The sequence below is a fragment of the Podarcis erhardii genome (genome assembly GCF_964252035.2).
Source record: "Podarcis erhardii genome assembly, chromosome: 2".
In the NCBI taxonomy this organism is placed as follows: Eukaryota; Metazoa; Chordata; class Lepidosauria; order Squamata; family Lacertidae; genus Podarcis; species Podarcis erhardii.
This window is the reverse complement of record NC_138498.1, coordinates 7,104,162-7,110,458: the sequence shown is the minus strand read 5'-3', so window position 1 is coordinate 7,110,458 and position 6,297 is coordinate 7,104,162.

Sequence of the window (6,297 nt, the reverse complement as noted above, 5' to 3'; positions counted from 1 at the left end):
TGCAACTGAAACATTGAGTTTGAAAGGGGATCGATCAGCTTTGGTTGTCGACATTAATTTGTGTGCGTTATGTTTTGTCATTTCATAATACATGATCTTGTAGTGTGTTGGTTCAGCAACTTCGTGTGCCTTGCTGAGATTATGCTAATACAGACACATCTCGTTTTATTGCACTTTGCGCTTCACAGGTATTGCTCTTTGTCAGGAAGCAGGTGCAGCTGCAGGCAGCCTGGCCACTTTCAGTGGATGGAAGACCCTGCCCCCCTCTCTTCGGGCCCTGAAAGTGGAGCTGGCTAGGGCTTGAGATGGTTTTTTGCCTTCCTGCCCCTGCAGTGGCGGCAGGGGTTGCAGGGCAGAGCTGGATTAATAGGCTGCAGTGTAGGGTAAGCATAACTTTTATGTGCACTGGGAAACAACATAAATGGTGTGGCTTGCTTATTGCAATATTCACATTATTGCAGTGGTCTGGAGCCGAACCTGCAATACAGTGGTACCTCGGGTTACAGACGCTTCAGGTTACATACACTTCAGGTTACAGACTCCACTAACCCAGAAATAGTACCTCGGGTTAAGAACTTTGCTTCAGGATGAGAACAGAAATCGTGCAACAGCAGCACAGTGGCAGAGGGAGGCCCCATTAGCTAAAGTGGTGCTTCAGGTTGAGAACAATTTCAGGTTAAGAACAGACCTCCAGAACGAATTAAGTTCTTAACCCGAGGTACCACTGTATCTCTGAGGTTTGCCTGTACGTCCATATTACAGAGCTGCAAAATGTAAAGCAAGGGACACTCCCACATTGTTGGGTTACCAGGCACATACCACACATACCGTTTAATCATAACTGAATCATAAACCTGGAAAAGCCACTACTTTTAAGCATGCTTTCTTTAAAGTTAATTCCCTTACCACCAACAGGAGTTCAAAGAAGTATGTTTAAGGTGGAAGTGTTGAAATAGAATGTTACCCCTCCCATCAGGTATGTACTTTGATTATTCTGTGCCAGTCCTCTCCTTTTTTTCTTTCTAGTGCCACCATTGCAACTGAGATGTTCAGGAGTTGGAGCCCTTTCTCTATCAGCATAGACTAAAGTGTTTGAGATGTTTGAGATTGCAGGTAGTGGTGGGGACCACGATTAAGGAGTGAGCATGCTAGAGGTTCATAAAATTATGAATTATGAACTGGGGGGGGGAGATGGATACAGAGTAAATTACATACATAGGAAGACTTCAGGTTGCTGTTTTAGCTAATCTCTGGGAGGTTCAAGAGACAAACACCCACAAAACTTTGACCCTTCTTGTCCTCTCTCTTCATACATTTCTGACCACATCAAATGCCAAAATATTAACAAGTGTCTTTTCAACTTGAGGCCCTTGACAAATGTCCCTCCTTCCTGCCGCCACCCTCAATTGGCCCTGCAGGTGATTGGTTATATTATGCTGTTTTTTGCTTATGCTGTTATGTTTTAGTTAATTAGTCTTGTGATATGCATCGCACATTATGTGTCGTGTTGCTTTTTTCTTTCTAACCTTGGCCTTTGGGAGATGTAGTTATTCAACAAATCTAAAATCTAATTCGCCCATTCCAAAGTAGCTTAGATTTACTGTTGCTTCAGTAAGAAAAGAAAGTTGTTGTAGTCAATACTATTGGTTCAAGGAAAGTCCTCAAGCTACACAGTTTAAATGCACAATTTAAACACCGAAAGAAATGATCTCTAATTATCGGTATGCTAGCCGATCATTTCCATTCATTTTATTCCAGAACAGTAGGCATGCGTGATTCATCATACACATCAGTTAGTGGCTATGAATGGCAATGCATATTTCTTAATAAAAATACTCCGTGGTCCAGACAAGCATCAGAATGCAGGTGAAATCTACATATGTATCCATTCATCAGCTGCAAAGGAAATGTTTTGAGTATTCGGATCTCCTTTCCTGGATGTTTGTGTGTGTGTGTGCCAAACTGGGGGATATCAGAATTTTCAGTTGCAAATAAATACTTGTAAATAAATAGACTGCAGGAAAGTAACTGTTGGTTAAATAAATTCCAGAAGTGCATTAATAAGCAGCTGTTTGAAAAGAGAAGGGTGGCTGCACATTGGTTTGACTTGACTTCATGTAATCAGATCCGTTTAGGAGCAAAAGAGCTGGCAGGCAGAGCATGCCAGCTTCCAAGTTTTGATGGTTGATTTCTCAACCCTTTCTTGTAGTGCAGAGGTGGAGCCATTTCAAGTCCATCAAACTTCCTGTGCACTGCGGGGGAACCTCCTTGGGCCTACTGAAAGGTCTGCTTGGGTTTTGAGGGGAAGGTGATACAAGCTAGAGGAGGAGTAAATGGAGGTGAATTTTGTAGGAAACGTGGTACGTTTGAATTCTTAGCTAAATGTTTTAAAATTGTGTTGGTTTTCATAGTATTTAGTTGACATTTACATTATTTTTAATCAGTTTCATAAGCTTCCTCAGATATCCTGGTGCCCTCCAAATATTTTGAACTCCCTGGTTCCCATTAGCCCTAACAAGCATGGCCAGTGGTCAGAGGTTATAGGAGCTGCAGTCCAACAGCATATGGAGGGCACCAAACTTGGGAAGGTTACTCTCGTGCTATTGGACTCATCTAAATAGTAAGCATCAACCAGGCAGAGGGCCTTCTCAGTAGTGGTGCCCACCCTGTGGAATGCCCTCCCATCAGATGTTAAGGAAATAAACAGCTATCCGACTTTGAGAAGACGTCTGAAGGCAGCCCTATTTAGGGAAGTTTTTAATGTTTGATGTTTTGTCGCATTTATAACACTCTATTGGGAGCCGCCCAGAGTGGCTGGGGAAACCAAGCCAGATGGGTGGGGTATAATAATAATAATAATAATAATAATAATAATAATAATAATATCATCATCATCATCAAAGGGCATTCATTGGCTTAGCTCTACATCACATGTATACCCTCCAACATTCTTTCTGAGTCTTTCTGAGGAAAGTAACAAAAAGTTTACTCACATTTCAGTTCACGATTTGATCCCTGCGATTTTAACTACTAAGGCAGGCTTTACTTAGTAGTTACACAAAGAAAGAGTGAGTTCATATCATATGGAGACTGAACTCATGTGCCGCTGGCTGAGGGCCAGCAGACAGCAAAATTACATTTAGACAACAAAATGGCTGCAGGAGAGCAGCATAATAATAATAATAATAATAATAATAATAATAATAATAATGATAATAATTTATTATTTGTACCCCGCCCATCTGGCTGGGTTTCCCCAGCCACTCTGGGCGGCTTCCATAAAAACCAGAAATACACTAAAACCAGAAATACACCAAATACACTGCATGGCAGCAAGAGATAGAACAAGACAACAGAAAGATCAAACAGGCTGAGAAAATGGCTGCATGACTTGGCTCTTTTGTGGAGTCAGCCCATCTCCCAGGTCACATGTAGGGGGAGGAAACTCCAGACCAGTGGAAGAGGAAATTACACTGACTGGATGTCCCCCTGCCTGTGCCCACTCTAGGGAAACAAGGAATGTTGCATTTGACTGCACCAATGGATCACACCCAACATACAGTGTGTTGTCGTTGTTGTTAATTGCATTTATTTCTGACCTTTTTCTCCAAGGAGCTCAAAGGTGGCATACATGGCTCTCCGCTCCATTTAGTCCCCCACATTCTCCCCTGTGAGATAAGTTAGGTTGAGAGGAAGTGAGTCATAGGTGAGTGAGCATTTGAACCCTGACCTCCCATGTCCTAACCTGGCACTCTGAACACTACACCACACTGGTACATTTGGCACTGCCCTTAGGATTGACATTGTGTTCTGCATGCAGCTCTAGCTAAACAATGGAGCGCAAGCTTTGCGGATCCAGGTTAAGTCATTGGCATCTGTTTTTAAAAGGATTTCCGGTTTCAGAGCTGGGGGAAAACCTTTGATTAGAGAGGCTTCACAAGTCTTTCCTGGAGAGCTGTAGGCTGCGATGGGTGAGACGGATCAGTTTTCAAACACTTTCTAACCTCCCAGGAAAGAGAAAATATTGCAGAGTGGATGTATGTGATCTCACTGCATCTCAAACATGAGGAAGATAATGAGATTAAGGGTGTGTCAGGGTCCAACAAAACTGTGGAAATTCTGCCTTCAGGCTTTCAAACTGCAGCTCGCTGCGTTTAAGGTATTTGTGCAATGTGAAGGCTAGGAAGCTTGAACAATTTCCCCAGCTGACTCTCTTCCAGGGCTGGCTCAGCTTCAGTTGTGGGAAGCAGGATTATGGTTCATTTTTAGAACAACAAAGGCTGCAGTTAAGCTCAGGGTTTAAATCGATGCAGGTCTCAGCTAGAATGGCATGGGGCAGGTTTGGATGTGGAAAACCCTGGATCAAATCCCTGCTCAGCCTTGAAGCTCTCTGTCTGGCTTTGGGTTAGTCTTTCTCTCTCTCTCCTTACCCTGCTGCACTACTAAAAGATGAGATGAGACGGTCCTTAGTGTAATGGTTAGAGTGTTGGACTATGATCTGGGAGACCAGGATTCAAATCCCCGCTCAGCTATGAAGCCACAAAGACTGACTTTGGGCCAGTCACTGGTGGAATCTAGACACATATAAAAAATGTTGTGGAAATACTTTTTTGAAAAACGTTTTGAAAAATATATAGAATTTGGCATAGCTCACCATCGCCATCTAGTGACACGTTTGTATAATGCACTTTTAAAAGGTAAAGATAAGGGACCCCTGACAGTTAAGTCCAGTCGTGAACGATTCTGGGGTTGCGGCGCTCATCTCACTCTACTGGCCGAGGGAGCCGAAGTTTGTCCACAGATTTTCCGGGTCATGTGGCCAGCATGACTAAGCCACTTCTGGCAAAACCAGAGCAGCGCACGGAAACACCGTTTACCTTCCTGCTGCAGCGGTGCCTATTTATCTACTTGCACTGGTGTACTTTTGAACTGCTAGGTGGGCAGGAGCTGTGGCCGAACAACAGGAGCTCACCCCGCCGCGGGGATTCGAACCACTGACCTTCCGATCAGCAAGCCCTAGGCTCAGTGGTTTAGACCACAGTGCCATCCACATCTTTACAACACACTTAAAGCCTTTTATTTGCAGCTGTATACCTGAGTCCACTGTCTCCCAGCCTAACCTACCTCACAGGGTTGTTGTGAGGAGAAAGTGGGGTGGGCAAACCATGTGTGGCCCCTTGGGCTCCTTGGAAGAAAGAAGGGATATAAATGCCATGCGTGGATGAATAAAACTGCCAAGTGCCACCTTTCCCAGAAGTGAAGTGGGTGACAGTGCAGCAAAGGAACGCTCCTTTTCAGCTGTGACACCCTGCCTTTTAAAAAACCTCCCCAAGGTGGTTTACTTTGAAGCAATATTGCACACTTTCAGATGCCAGGCAGAAAAACCTTCTCTTTTGCCAGGCTTTTAGACTTGCTAATGTATTCTTTTAGCTGCCAGCTGATTTATTTGTTAAAACTGTTCTTATGTATAGGATTAAAAAAAAAATTAAAAATGCAAACTACTCTGGAGTGAAGGATAGTATAAACAGGTTGTGTGCACAGAGGTATATATACACACACATTCATTTATCCATGAACACACACACACACACTGACGATGATGATCCTTTAAAAGTGGTTTAAACCAATTCATGGAATAGAGGTGTATTGGTGGCTACTGGCCATGATGTCTTTGCTCTGCCTCCACAGCTGCGGGGCAGTTATGTTTCTGAAGATAAGTTCCTAGAAACCAAGGGGCAAAGTGCCCTTGTGCCAGATCCTGCCTGAGGACCAGCATGCATCCTGCTGGTCACAGTGAAAACAGGATGCTGGTTTGCATGGGCCATTGGACACATCCAGCAGGCTCTCGTCATGTTTTTATGACAATGAGAAATATAATAATAATTATATAGCCATGTGGTGTTAAAGAAGGATAGAACTTTGTTTATGTACGCCATAACAGCAGCAAGGATCCTTATTGCAAAGTATTGGAAGACACCAGATCTACCCACCTTGGAAGAATGGCGGATGAAAATGACAGACTACATGGGACTGGCAGAAGACCTGGGAGAAGAATTGGTGGAGGAGGATTGGAAGAAATGTAAGGACTATTTACAAAAATACTGTAAACTATATGAATGTTAAGAAAGATGTAAGATCTGCAATAAGATGGTTCCAACAAATTAGTAACAAAGAATATAAATTTAAATGTGACTGAAAGAAAAGATAAATTTTGGATGAACAATATGTTAGAATTAGGTTTTTTTTTTTTTTTTTTAAAAAAAGAGTGATTTAAATTCTAAGATTTGAGATTCAATA